We start from the raw sequence: 15,640 nt of genomic DNA, 5'->3' as shown, positions 1-15,640 counted from the left end.
CACCGAGTTGCAACGCACCGAATTGCAACGCATCGAATTCCATTGCACCGAGTTGCAACGCATCGAATTGCAACGCACCGAATTGCAGCGCGTTGAGTTCCATTGCACCGAATTGCAACGCACCGAATTGCAGCGCGTTGAGTTTCATTGCACCGAGTTGCAACGCACCGAATTGTAACGCACCGAATTGCAACGCGCCGAGTTGCAACGCATCGAATTGCAACGCACCGAATTCCATTGCACCGAATCGCAACGCGTCGAATTCCATCGCACCGAGTTACAACGCACCGAAATGCAACGCATCGAATTGCAGCGCGTTGAGTTCCACTGCACCGAATTGCAACGCACCGAATTGCAACGCGCCGAATTCCATCGCACCGAATTGCAACGCGTCGAATTCCATCGCACCGAGTTGCAACGCATCGAATTGCAACGCACCGAATTCCATTGCACCGAATCGCAACGCGTCGAATTCCATCGCACCGAGTTGCAACGCACCGAAATGCAACGCATCGAATTGCAGCGCGTTGAGTTCCATTGCACCGAGTTGCAACGCACCGAATTGCAACGCGTCGAATTCCATAGCACCTAGTTGCAACGCATCGAATTGCAACGCACGGAATTCCATTGCACCGAATCGCAACGCTAAGAATTCCATTGCACCGAGTTGCAACGCCTCGAATTTTAACGCACCGAATTGCAATGCACCGAATTGCAACGTACCAAATTCAATTGCACCAAGTTGCAACGCACCGAATTGCACCCTATCGAGTTGCAAAGCGTCGAATTCGATCGCACAGAGATCCAACGCACCGAATCTCCATATTCCAAGTTGCAACCTACCAAATTGCAACGCGCCGAGTTGCAGCGCACCGAATTGTATCACGTAGAATTACATTACCCGAATTCGGTCACGTTGATTCAGAATTGCGTCGAATTCGATTACGTTGATTCGCAGCGCGTCGAATTCAATCATATTGAATTGCAACGCGTCGACGCATCGAATTGCATCTCTCCAAATACAATTGCCCCAAATAGTGCACCCTCGAATTCAGCCGGAATATTAAACTCTTGTTAAATATTGAATCACAAAACAGTATCAAATAATAACTACACATTAAATCAAGTCAACGTGATCAAAATTAATTATACTATCCAAAGTCCAGCTGATTGAATTTTTATGATGAGGATATTTTTATGAAATTTCTAATTTTCTCCTGGAATTGAAATATGAAATTGGCAAGATTTATAATGCTACGCCGTAATTAATTTTGCGTAATAGGAGATACATCAATCGAATCTCGTAAAAGGTGATGGCCCCGACGAAATTCGAAACGTTCACACTCGGAACGCAATTAGTCTTCCGCAAGAGGGAGAAAATGAAGTTGGAGGCGTGCAATTACCAACGAAATTGAAGCGCCGACGCTTCAAGCATCCTCTCGTTGTTCTCGTCGGAGCCCTTTTGTCTTTGGCCGAGCTAGACTTACAGAAGCGCTGATAGTCAAACGTTTTCATTGCGAAAACTTTTTTTATTATTCGTATTTGCAAACGTCTTACAAGATGAGTGTTCAATTGATCGTGACAGCACTTGAATGCTTAGAGAACGAAATGTAAAGGAGTATTTATTTTTCTCGAATTGTTAACGCCTTGCACTGTGAGTTACTGTTTTGATGCTTCATTGTAGGTACAATATTAAAACAGACAGAGAAAGTTGAAATATTATGTCGATATTATGTAATCATTGATTATGCAAGTTATAATTGAAGCATACATTAAAAATTTCAGTAAAATCGATCACAGTCAAAATATAAGTGTATCATGATTTACAATTAATCTCGCCAAAAATGTACAAGGGATTAAATTAAAAAATTGTCAGAAGAGAAAGAGCCTCTTATATCACCGCCTATTTTACGCTATTCGGGACAAAGTTTCGCGAAGATTACCTTTGAAATTTTGTTAGCCGGAAGCAGTGCTTAAATTCCCTTTTGTCGCTGTTTTTCAGACGTTTTCCATTTGTACGCCTAAAACAATTCTTCTCTGCGACCGCGATTTCCACGGAAACACAAAGGCGAGTTATTATAACGACGTTACCCACGTGTAGCCGGTGAAACGTTCTACACAGCGAAATTTCAGGGATGATTTATCGTCTACCGCGCGCATCCAGAATAAACGCCCCCGATTTGCAGCAATCGATGGAACACGTTCGATTACGACAATTCTGCTTAATAATCCTAAAAACCGATGCGAGAAAATGATTAGTAATTTAACGCGTTGAAATATGTTACGAAAGGAAACTCTAATTAAGTAGCACGTTAATGGAATTTATTATTCATTCTTTCCTTCGTTTTTCCAGAAGAAATTAATAATTGAAAGTAGCTCCGAATCAACGTACCGTAAAATGGAACGTAAACTCATTTATCTTTGATGCGGCATTTTTCCGGAGATAAAATTTCATCATTATTTATGATATACAAAATAAAAAGTAAAATTAAAAATTACGTAATGATATTTTACCCTTGGTAAACCTCAAATGACAATTAAATGTTTGCTTCGAGAGGGTCGACACATCAAAGATAAACGGGCTTTTATTTTCTTCCATTAATTTGCCTAAAAGGGCCACTCCTTTGATTCCACGATCTGTCGCAAGTCTCTTTATTAAAAAGAACTTCATTGTCGGATGAATATAATTCGTTTCTGCGACGATTTGCGCGTCCGACTGTGTCGAACTTGAAAACGGGGGATGAAACCAGGCTGCTAATTTCGTAGACGTTGCGGAAACATAATGGCCGATTCGACGGAGCTCGTAAACGTGTTGAGGAGAGTCGTTGAATGAAACACGAGAGCTTCACGTGGGCGTTCGCAAGTTCAACAACAGCTGCGGACTATCCAGAACGCGTGCACTCGTGCTCTTTCCTGCTTTCGAATCGCTCGAAATTACACGAATCTGTCATCGTCGCCATTATCAATTTATTCGTATTTTATCGCTCAATCTTTTCACTTTTATAACCGTTACAACCCTCTTTCTTAAAAGGGATTTATTAATAGAGTACTTGATAAAAATCCGGAGAGAAATGAGGTAGATGCAGAAAAGAGATTCGAAGAGGTTTCGTAATTAAATAGAACCCGATGCCTTGTTCTTCGCGTTAATGGATGAGCGGTGGAACTCGTGGCAGCAACTCTATGGCATTCTGGATAGTTTTAGATTATCCGGTCCGGCATAGTAACTTTGTTCCCGAGGTTAGACCTTCTGGTTCGATGGTTCGTGATCCGGGAACACAAGCTGCCCGCAAAGTTCGTTCGGTATCCCGTTGGCTGTTCCGGAAGCTTCGGTTAATTGTGAACGTCAGGCGAAGTGTGAGACGCGATTATGGAATATTTCACAAATTCGGAATTTAATGATACTATAATTCACTCTGAAGTTACGCGTTCTTTCAATTCTCTCATACATCGTGTTCATATATGCATCGTTGCATTATCTGCATAGTTTAATTAAGTTGCACTGAAATTTAAAATTGCAAGTTCAATTGAATTTGTGTACGATTACTTCAACGATTTTCAATCAACGAGTTAAATTCCGTTGAATTACAATGCATACGTGGGTTGAATCTAATTGCAGCGAGTTACAACACGTGATACTGCAGCACGTTGAGTTGTACTGGATTATAATTGTAACGAATTGTAATGTGTTGCATTGGAACGAGTGGAAGTATTGGGCGTTGAGTTACAGCTCGCGTCGAATTGCAATGTATCAAGTTGCAGCGCATTATATTACGCATCGGATTTCTACGCGTAGAATTAGAATGTATCGAATTTCAACGCACCCAGTTGCAGCGCGCTGAGAGTTGTAGCGTATCGAATTTCAAGGTGTCGAATTTCAACGCTCTAAATCGTAGCGTATCGAATTGCAACGCTTTGAATTGTAGCGTATCGAATTACAATGCACCGAGCTGCAGTGCACTGACAGTTGCAGTGCGCTGAGAGTTGCAGCGTGTTAAATTTCAACGTTCCGAATTGCAACGCCCCGAGTTGCAGCGCATCGAATTGCAACGCATCGAGTTGCAGTGTGCTGAGAGTTGCAGCGTGTTAAATTTCAACGTTCCGAATTGCAACGCCCCGAGTTGCAGCACATCGAATTGCAACGCATCGAGTTGCAGTGTGCTGAGAGTTGCAGCGTGCCAAATTTCAGCGTTCCGAATCGCAGTGTATCGAATTGCAATGCACCGAGTTGCATTGCGCTGAGAGTTGCAGGGCGTCAAATTTCAACCCTCCGAATTGCAACGCCTCAAATTCTAGCGCATTGAAGTGCAGCGCGCCGAGTTGCAGTGCGTTGAGAGTTTCAGCGTATCAAATTTCAACGCTCCGAATCACAGTGTATCGAATTGCAACGCGCCGAGTTGCAGTGCGCTGAGAGTTGCAGGGCGTCAAATTTCAAAATTCCGAATTGCAACGCCCCGAATTCTAGCGTATCGAATTGCAGCGCGCCGTGTTGCAGTGCGCTGAGAGTTGCAGCGTGTCAAATTTCAACGTTCCGAATTGCAACGCCCCGAATTCTAGCGTATCGAATTGCAGCACGCCGAGTTGCAGTGCGCTGAGAGTTGCAGCGTGCCAAATTTCAACGCTCCGATTCGCAATGTATCGAATTGCAACGCGCCGAGTTGCAGTGCGCTGAGAGTTGCAGCGTGCCAAATTTCAACGTTCCGAATTGCAACGCCCCGAATTCTAGCGTATCGAATTACAACGCGTTGAGGTACAATGCGCTGAGAGTTGCAGTGTGTCAAATTTCAATGTCCCGAATTGCAACCCGAATTTCATCGTATCGAATTGCAACTGTAACTCAATCCCCCCAAATTAAACATCAATTTTCCCACCGACCCTAAAATCTTCCCCCAAATCATAAAAATCAAGAACCCATAAATCTTACACAAGGCCGAATTATTTAAAAGCCTATCAGAACACTATAATCCTCCGCGAGAAAAGAGCTTTACGCGGGAAAGAAATTATCGTATCCATTTTTAACACGCGAGATTTCCCACCTGTCCGGATGATAACGAGCCCTCGAACCGCGTAGAAAGACGTGGCGAATCCCCGCACTCTCGTCGGCTTAATTCGTCTGCAGGACGAAGGCGCAGACTAAAGAGCTTAGAGATAATGTCCACTCTAAAATTGGATGTGCTGCAACGCGCAACACGCTGCGCTTCTCCCATCGTCTCGACTGCATTCTCTTAATTACTCGCGCGGACGGTGTACTAATTAACAGAAACGCCGCGTTCCGAGTCCTAGCCGAGGCATGAAGGCGACGGTTGATCCTCTGAATAGATCACTACTATTGTCTTCGAGTTAGTTCGAAAGGTTGGACAGAAAGACGAAATTATACGTCAATTCGATTGTCTATTCATGTCCTCAACGTGTCAGCTCGTGTCTTCGGGAATCCTGCAATTATCTCCGACGATTTGGGTCAGACTGCCACTTTTCATTCCCCGTCTATAAATAACCTTCGTTTTAGACTTCTTCAACGGCTGAATAAAAACTCGATCACTGTGTGCACCAAAGTGCATTCGAGATGCGATCAGATGCGATGTGATGAAAGGAGTTGTTATGCAATGCTCTTTGGTCATGTGGGTTTATTCAGGTTTCGGGTCGTGTTTTAAAATTAAAAAAGAAGATGGATTCATTATTTAAAATTATTAAAATTAATTTATATCTGCGAGGTTTCCGCTATTGCTTTACTGAGTTTCAAACACTTAATTCTAGATTTTAATAAATTAGTCCATAAAAATTTAATTTATAAATTGAAACTGAACTACAAAAGTAGCTAAATTATATAATTTCGACAATTATGACAGTATGAAATATCCTTGACAGTACCATAAGCCAGTTTATACAATAATTCATCTGCATGAAGTTTAACATTTAACAAAGCTTCCTAACAATTTTCATAATTGAAAGAAATTATTATGAATCTTAATGTTGCTTTAGCTTGAATAATTTATGAGGACATGAAACATCAATTTTCCCAAACTGAAGCATCTTATGAGAAAACACAGCTATCCAAATTAATCTGAATGTTTGGGTGGACGCGTTCGTTAGAGCTTCCGCCAAAGGATCGATCCAGATGGAATTTCCGGGAAGATTCATGGATTGTCGAACGGTGGACGCGGAATTCAAAGAGATTCCGAGCGAAACCGAAGGAGGTGCATACGTATCGTGTTGATCGGCCCAGGATCGTTCTTAGAAGCGATCGAGCGAAAAACAGCGAGCTAGCGCCCCGAAATGTGGCTCGTGCCAAACGAATCGGGTTCGCTATGATCCTCTTTGAACCATCCGTTTCGACCCCGTTATCGCTGTTGTTTTCTCGCGTTGCTTCTTTTGGTCTTAGCTGCGTTAACTCGAGACCGTAACTACAATGAAAGCGTTTCCGTTTCCTTTATTTAACGAGGACGGAAACGGAAGTCGAAGCAGCTTCGAGCGTGAAATATAGGATACAAGGGGTTTGTATATTTAAATCCGGACATTGCTGCGATTGTGCCACAATTTATTTTGTACGAAATGTTTGCATAAAAATTAAACCACGATACTATTTCCATGATAATTTATGTGCGAGGAAACTGGGTCATTCGTGCGGAAATCGTATGGAAATTTCTTGTAAAATTTCTTAACTTTAACAATTATCTGTGCTGTTAACGATTGTATGAAAATACGTATGATAATCTCAAATTCATAATTCATGTTATATGTTATGACGAAGCACGAGTCTCGAGAATCGACAATGGTCCCTTCACACCTTCCGATTGTGTCCAGGGAATAAAAAAGACAAAGGGTAAACAAGCTCTTACTGCTTTTCCTCGCGTTCTGTTTTCCACTCCGCGTTTACCTACTCTCGCTAGCAGAAACGAAAACGCCGCTCGAACATTGAGGGAAGGAAAAAGAGAATAGTAGAACGAGGGTGGAGGAAAAAAAGACAAGTGGAGGGAAGGGTACGTGGCTTATCTTGAACTCGACACGCTGAAAGCCGTTTCTGTCGCTTTTACCGCGTCGCTAGACAAAGTTGAGTGGCAGTAGCGTAGTATTACGCTACTCTTTCCCGTTGCTGTTTCCTGTCGGCTTCCGGCACAGCCGCGATTGGAACTCGTCGGTGAATACGAGACTAATTGGAACTGAAAGCCTCGGCCGCGAGACTGTCTCCTAATGGCATCGCTAACGAGCGTTCTTTTCGATCGAACTGATAGATGCGTCCGTGGAATAAGGGAGACTGTGCTCCGAATCGTGTTGCACCTGCTTTAGATGTGTCTCAGATTGCAATCGATCAAGAAGCTGCGAGGAGGTTAGAAGTTCGTGGAGATTAGAGGATGTGGGGACGACGGAAGGTTGGTGAGATTCAAGAATTTTTGTGGATTTGGAAGAAATTGCTTTCATACAATTTTCGTACCCACAAATTCTCATGCCTTTAAATTTTTAGATCCTCAAATTCGCATGTCCTCAAATTCTCATATCTCCAAATTCTCAACTCCTCCAATTGGCAAATTCCTAAATCCTCACGTGCCCAAATTCTCAACTCCCCAAACCCCTACATCCCCAAATTCTCACATCCCTAAATTCTGACACCCTCAAAATTCTCAAATCCCCAAATTCTCACATCTCCAAATCCACACATCCCAAAATTCTCACGTCCCCAAATCCTTACACCCCCAAATTCTCACATCCCCAAATTCTCACACCCCCAAATTCTTAACTCCCCCAATTGTCAAATTCCTAAATCCTCACATGCCCAAATTCTCAACTCCCCAAACCCCCACATTCCCAAATTCTCACATCCCTAAATTCTGACACCCCCAAAATTCTCAGATCCCCAAATTCTCACACGCCCCAATTCTTACATCTTCAAATCCTCACATCCCAAAATTCTCACGTCCCCAAATCTTTACACCCCCAAATTCTTAACTCCCCCAATTGTCAAATTCCTAAATCCTCACATGCCCAAATTCTCAACTCCCCAAACCCCCACATCCCCAAATTCTCACACTTCCAAATTCTCACATCCCTAAATTCTGACACCCCCAAAATTCTCAGATCCCCAAATTCTCACACCCCCCAATTCTCACATCTCCAAATCCTCACATCCCAAAATTCTCACGTCCCCAAATCCTTACACCCCCAAAGTCCCCATACCTCCACTTCCTCAACTCCCAAATATCCACCTTCCCAGATCCCCAAATTCCCAAATATCCACCCTCCCTAAAATTTATAATCCTCGAGTCCCCCACGGGCCACCGATTTAGCTCTCGAAAGTTTCGTAATCTCGATTTAAGGAACATAAACGCAATAAAGAATGGCGCAAATAATGTCTCGAGTTACTTGACGAAGCGATGCGAAGAATGCGAAATCTCGCGTTTCCGTGTCGCCGCGTATGGAACGTGCAGAGAAATCATACGCGTCTTGCAAAAGTTGGCAAACTTTTCACGAAAGTTTAGCAAAACTGTCTGACAGAAATATGGAAAGTTAACAGGGGGGAAATTTTGGCCAGTTTGAAAAAATTGACTGTTTGACCGCGATATTCGACCTAGTATAAGTTCGCTGAATTTTGCGAGGTTGGAAATATTTCGCGATCGACGAAACGAGCAACGGAGCGCCTGGGTAGCGTTATCGTAGAGCTTGCAACGAGGGGTGATAACGAAGTTTGCGTTTCTATTAAAATCTTTCGTTGCATTTCCGTTGAACTAATCAGCGTTAACTCGATCGCGTCTATTTTAACCCTTCGGCTATACACCGTGGAAATATTTATACTCCGGCAATTCGGGATTCCAGAGCGTGTATGCAGATTGCTATTAATAACAAAGATTGTTCGTTAAAGCGCTCGGCTAATAATTTTCGGAATAAATTGCGAGACGTCAAACTGTTGATGGGATTAAAAAGGATTACTTCCCTTTTGTCCGCTGCGCGAAAGTGCCGAGAAATGATATTCGTTTACAGAGACGAGAATTTGAAAATAAAATGAAACGCAAAGCTGTGTTTTAAAATTTATTTAAAAAACAGTTTTAACGATGAAAATCCTTCAGGAAAATCTATATCGCTCTCATCAAATATTTTTACCAAAAGCTGCACCGATTTCCGGTGCAAATTTTTTCCCGCAGTCGAACGTATAAAAAGGAAAGATACGATGTACAGATTCGGGCTGCTTGTTTTCTACTTTTTACGCGCCGACGAGCGCACAGCTTGACCCTTGCCGAAAAATAAACAGTCGAACAACGAACGAGCACGCCGGTTTCCGATTCGATTTCCCGGGGAACCATGGGAATCCCTGTATTTCGGTTAAACAGCGATCAACAACATAGAAGGACTCGATTCAGAGACGCACAATGGCTGCAATCAGCTGCGGACTAGTGCCTGCGGCCGGCATGCCAGTCGTTTATTTGAAAATCGACTTCGATCTCTCGTTGTACGTTCCGCTTGACGAGTGAACTTTGCCCTCTTAATTCTTCGTCACTTTGACACGAGTCGTCGGGGAAACAATGCTCACGGAATTAAACTGTCAAGATCCTCTTCCATATTTAATTGACACTCATTTTTATGGAGCTTACATGTTTTAGTCGTTGGGGATTTATGGGGATGGTAATTTGGGAGTTTGGTAGGAATTTGCGGGTGTAAAAATTTTGGGAGAGGGGAATTTTAGGCTGTGAAAATTTTGGAAGGTAGGAATTTGGGGGGGTTGCAATTTGGAGACGTGAGAATTTGGAAACGTAGGAATTTGGAGGTGTAAGAATTTGGAGGTGTAGGAATTTGGAAACGTGGGAATTTGGGGGTGTAGGAATTTGGAAACGTAGGAATTTGGGGGTGTAAGAATTTGGAAACGTAGGAATTTGGGGGTGTAAGAATTTGGAGGTGTAGGAATTTGGAAACGTGGGAATTTGAGGGTGTAGGAATTTGGAAACGTAGGAATTTGGGGGTGTAAGAATTTGGAAACGTCGGAATTTGGGGGTGTAAGAATTTGGAAACGTAGGAATTTGGGGGTGTAAGAATTTGGAAACGTAGGAATTTGGGGGTGTAAGAATTTGGAGCCGTAGGAATTTGGAAACGTAGGAATTTGAGGGTGTAAGAATTTGGAAACGTAGTAACTTGGGGGTGCAAGAATTTGGAAACGTAGGAATTTGGGGGTGTAAGAATTTGGAACCGTAGGAATTTGGGAGTGTAGGAATTCGTAGACATAAAAATTTGGGGATGTAGTAATTTAGCGATGACAGAATTTGAAAATGTAGAAATTTGGGGATGCAGCAATTTACTACTGTAGAAGCTTGAATCGTCAGAAATTTAGTAATCACAGAATTCCAAATTTTAGAAATCTGAAAATTTGGTAGTTTAAACATTCAAAACCCCCCCAACTTGAAAATTTAAAAATTTCTAAATTTCAATTTCCTAAAATTTCCACCCCTAAGAACAGACCACCATCAGTAACACATCACTCTTGTGTTATACTTGAGAGTGTAACACATTGCACTCTCTCGAGCTACCGCTAATCCGTACACATACTCAAAAACAACAAGCCAGAAATTACATAAAATTAGATGGTAATCGCTTCAATCATACCTGAGAAGTACCGACGTTACGGACGAACGCTCAGTATCAAGGGATCAGGAAGAACAAATTGACCTCTCATACCCAAGATCGCACGAATTTACCGCAGAAGTACAGGATTAGTGTCCAGAAGTGTACCACCGTGGTTAAGAAGAGCAAAGGGGCGTGCAAGTGTTGGCGTTTAACCTAGCGTTGTAGACAAGCTTGAAGGAAATGCTTGGAAGAAGACCCTCACTCGTTGGAGTCTGATCGTTATACGTGTCCTAAGGATGGATCGATAGTTACGTTTGTAGATGACAGTTCCAGCGGTAATTTACAAAGTAGGCGTTACCGGGATAGAATAATTATAGGACGCCGAGAAACGTTGCATCAATCGCGCAATCCGATGCAATCTATAGCGGAAGGTGTAAAATTGAAATACTAAAAAAATATATACGTCATGAATTAATTATGAAGAACTTCAGAAAGGAGTTGTCTTGTGAATGTTGAAATTATTTTATATATGAGTTTGGGGCTTGTTGACTAGGTCTTAATATAATTTTAGAGCTTAATGTAACTCTAGTTGATCCTTAATGTAACCTTGATCTAATAGGTCCTAATCTACCTGTAAACTCTAACTCTGAGCCTATAACTCTTGCAGTTGCAATTTAATTTTTGTTGTAATTCAACTGTAAATTTTAGTCTGACTAGGTCTTAATTCGATTGTAGACTTCAACTTAATTCCACAAGCTTAATCTACCTTGAAGCACTGAACTGAATTGAGGGGTCCTTAATTCATCTCCAGACTTTAACATGACCTTAACCTAGAACTTAACCTAAGTCCACAATTTAATTTTTATATAAATAATACATACATAATAATCTGTGTAGATAAACTCCACATCATGGACTTAGGTTAAGTCCTACGTTAAGGTGATGTTAACCTAATCTGGGGATAAATTAATAACTAAGGTAGGTTTATGACTTTGCCTGCCTGTAGATCAATTTAACTCCATGATTTTATAATTATGTCGCCTTAACCTAACTGTAGCCCGATTAACTCCATGATTTTATGATTATATGTCTCGAACTCTACGTCTTAACCTACCTGATCTCTTAACAACGTACACTTGAATAAATTTGTAGAGATAAGCGTTCAGTTTTAGATTTCCTCGATTCCGTGTTGATCGAACGTGCAGGAAAGGATCAGAAAATGGTGGAAAAATCTTTGGCCGCGTGCCAACGGTCAATCCACCACGTGCCACCCTTTCTTTTGCGAGACCGTTTAATTCAAATTATATGCAAATTATACTGGGACGGCCTGGCCACGTTCACTTATAGTTTACCTGCTGCGGTGTGCTTTTACGATCGGTCCTTTCGTGGAAAATCGACTGAGTACGCTGTTCTCTAAAAACCTCGTTTCGTATTTTACTCGGATTAAATTTCTTCGTGACAAGTTTGAAAGTGTACGGGCCGAGAAATCGATGGTGTTTAGTATTATATTTCGCGTCGTCAGAATATTCATGAATTTGGAGAAGAGAGGATTCTAATTCCACTGCTCTTTTTAACCGAGTAAGTTGGAAGATTAAAATTGTGATGAGTTTGAGGAGTATTTTTTGGTGTTTGTTGCTGATGACTTTTGTTAGGAGAGACTGACATGTGTGTATATGTACAAATTTTGTGCAAAATTGTTTTTGTCATGATCCAAATAGCACCCTCATATGACGTACGATATTTTACCAATATATAACAAATACATATAATAGACAATCAACACAATAGTTACAATAGACAATATACAACAGATATATTACACACTACACAATAGTTACAATATAAAATATACAACAGCTATACTAGACAATATACAATAGCTACAATAAACAATAAATAATTTCTGACCACCCCAGAAAAAAATAGAATAATCAAAACTAAAATACCTTCTGCAAGAAAATCCCATACCACCATCTTTCATCTCAATTCCCCGTCCACAATTTCAAATAAAATTTGTTCCTCCGATTCGCGCAATTATCCACCCAATATCACCGAATGTCGATAAAACGTACCATGAAAAAGAGAATAAAAATCGAATAAAAGATCAATAATACAAGGAAGATGTATTCCGTGCTCCAGATAATATGATCAAACGTATACTTAGAACTTTGCGCAATATCTCGCGAAATAATGGAAATCGATTTTCCCGATGACGTTTAAATAACAGTTCTAAGGAGTTCAAACATTACGTGGAAACGAGTTTTCCACAGCCTTCGGCTACGCGGACGATCGTTTTCGTGTTCGTTAACCAAAGCGTCGCGTCGTTCCTGCTGGATTAGTACCTTCTCCTTCTGCCTCATTCTCTCCCGAGCTACGAGAAACCAAAGAATGAGCTACTCACCGGTATCCTACGAATTCCTGGATACAGTTCGCAGCTGTTCAAGCTTACCTCGAGTCCTTCGATCCGAAATGCTTCGTACGCTATTTGTTATAAAGCACGGAAAGCTTGAGGAGCTTGGGTAGACAGTATCGAAGAGCGAGAAAAGACTGATGAAGGATTGGTTCAAATTTATTCGATGTTATTGCTCTTCTGAAAAGATTTGTTCAGTGCGTGGAAATTCAACTTATGGAAGTTGGACGCTCTTGGAAACCCTACGCTTGGAATTTTGGGGCGTGGAAATTTGGTGCGTAGGAATTCAGCCCGCGGAAATTCTGCGCATGGGAATTCAGTGCGTAGGAATTCGGCACATGGAAATTCGGCGCGTTTGGGAACCCTAAGCGTGGAAATTCTGCGTTTGGAATTTTGGGGCGTGGAAATTCGGCGCATGGGAATTCGGTGCGTAGGAATTCAACGCGTGGAAATTCGGCGCATGGGAAATTCGGTGCGTAGGAATTCAGCGCGTGGAAATTCTACACTTGGAAATTCGGGGCGTGGAAATTTGGTGCGTAGGAATTCAGCGCGTGGAAATTCGGCGCATGGGAATTCGGTGCGTAGGAATTCAACGCGTGGAAATTCGGCGCATGGGAATTCGGTGCGTAGGAATTCAGCGCGTGGAAATTCGGCGCGTTTGGGAACCCTAAGCGTGGAAATTCTACGCTTGGAATTTCGGGGCGTAGGAATTCAACGCGTGGAAATTCGGCGCATGGGAATTCGGTGCATAGGAATTCAACGCATGGAAATTCTACGCTTGGAAATTCGAGGTGTGGAAATTTGGTGCGTCGGAATTCAGCGCGTGGAAATTCGACGCATGGGAATTCGGTGCGTAGGAATTCAACGCATGGAAATTCGGCGCGTTTGGGAACCCTAAGCGTGGAAATTCTACGCGTGGAAATTCTACACATGGAAATTCGACGCGTGGAAATTCAGCGCGTTTGGAAGCCCTAAGCTTGGAAATTCTACGCGTGGAAATTGTAAGCGTGGAAATTCTAAGCGTGGAAATTCGATGCGAGTAAAAATCCAACGCGTCGAAATTCAGAACCCACAAACCCAACGAGTGAAAATTCGACGGCTGTAAATTTGTCGCATGAGAATTCGACACATGAAAATTCAGCGCATATGGAAATTCCATGCATGGAAATTTGCCAAATAAAATTGTAACGCGTGGAAACTTCGCACGTGTAAATATAACGCAATAAAAATTCACCGCATGAAAATCTAACGAGTTCTGTCGCATATAAGTCCTACTCGCGTAAATCTTGCTCATAGAAATCTTGAATGTGGCGATCCAACGTGATCTATCGCGAAAAAATGCAATGAGTGGCGATATCGGAAACCTGATAGAACCCTGCCATGCATCAAACTATCACGAAGATTTGCGCTTTTTAAAATGTTACTTCATTTACCTAATACTATTTCTCAAAATTCTAGACATGTATTAAAATATGTATGTATGTATTTATGAATAAATACTTTTTAATGTATACATACTTAGTGCATACTTAAATACAAATTATTGTAGAATAATATCTAATAATTAAATATAATGCATGAAATTTATTAACAAAATATTACTGGGTATAATTAATGAATTGCAACACAAAGATGAAACTTCTCAAATTACAAAATTCTCACGTCTTTTCCTCTCAAACTCTCACAAAGCAATGCCCTCTCAGCTTCTTCTCAAAACATTCAATCGCACCAAAAAGACAATCTTCTAGCAACCTTCATTACATGCAAACTTCAATCATACCATACGCAAGCTTCATTCATATTATGCACCCATGTCAAACACACACATACCATACAATTACAAAGTACACACACACCACATTATTTATGTTCCCGAAGTTGGTCAGAACCAAAAACTGGTTACATCCTTGAAAGGAACGAGATGTATCGATGTTAACAATGAAATGGCAATAGTCGAAATTCGTTTAAGATTTATTCGATTCCAGTTGTCGGGAATCGTGAATAAATCTCGAGGCTCCGACACAGTAGACAGGCTCGTAGGGCAGAAGAGTAATAAATTTCTTAAGCGTTCGATAGTTACCAATTTCTTGTTCCTCCTTTTGGCAGCCATACTCCTTAACGTGAAAACTTGTATAATGCAACTGATAAAACGCGAAATTCGTCGACTCCGGAAAAGAATCTTGATGAACAAAACTTTGTGATTGATTCCTCTGGTAATTTAACGTTTGTTTGCTGAGTGATCTAGTAATTAAGGATCGATCGTTGGTCCGGTATTCGGAACGCTGTATTAACAAGGAGCGATTTAAATTGAAGCTTTATCGAACACGCATCGAAATGTTAGCGTTTAATTAATCATCGATTTAATAATCCTATAGCGAAAGGAGGACTCCAACAGGAAATCGAGTCCACATAGTTAATTCTGGCGATCGATCGGTAATTAACGCTTTTCATTTTTATTTCACTGTGATCCGTATACACTGTAATCCACTAGTGAAATCAATTGAATGGTATCAAGTTTTATTAAATTTCTACGCGTAGAATTTCCACGCATAGGTATTTTAATTGTGTCGAATTTCCATGCATAGAATTTCCATGCGTAGGGATTCGAAACGCGTCGAATTTCCACGCGTTGAATTCCTACACATCGAATTTCCACGCGTGGAATTTCCACGCATAGAGTTTCTAAACGCA

At 41.5% G+C, this 15,640-nt stretch overlaps 1 protein-coding gene across 5 annotated transcripts in view; it reads left to right on the top strand.

The window, feature by feature from the left end:
• Trpgamma (Transient receptor potential cation channel gamma) overlaps positions 1-15,640 on the top strand; it is a 78,833-nt gene that overhangs the window by 13,360 nt on the left and 49,833 nt on the right. The window contains exon 1 of one of the 5 annotated variants that reach the window (XM_076537925.1): positions 12,008-12,117. The exons of the other annotated variants lie outside the window; for them this stretch is intronic. The gene's annotated coding sequence lies outside the window, so the exon portion shown is untranslated. Of the gene's footprint in view, positions 1-12,007; positions 12,118-15,640 lie in introns of those variants that run through there. 5 annotated transcript variants of the gene reach the window in all.

This window comes from Megachile rotundata, chromosome 12 (assembly GCF_050947335.1).
Source record: "Megachile rotundata isolate GNS110a chromosome 12, iyMegRotu1, whole genome shotgun sequence".
NCBI classification, from domain to species: domain Eukaryota; kingdom Metazoa; phylum Arthropoda; class Insecta; order Hymenoptera; family Megachilidae; genus Megachile; species Megachile rotundata.
The sequence above is the reverse complement of the archived record's forward strand: the minus strand, read 5'-3'. Positions and strand labels throughout refer to the sequence as shown.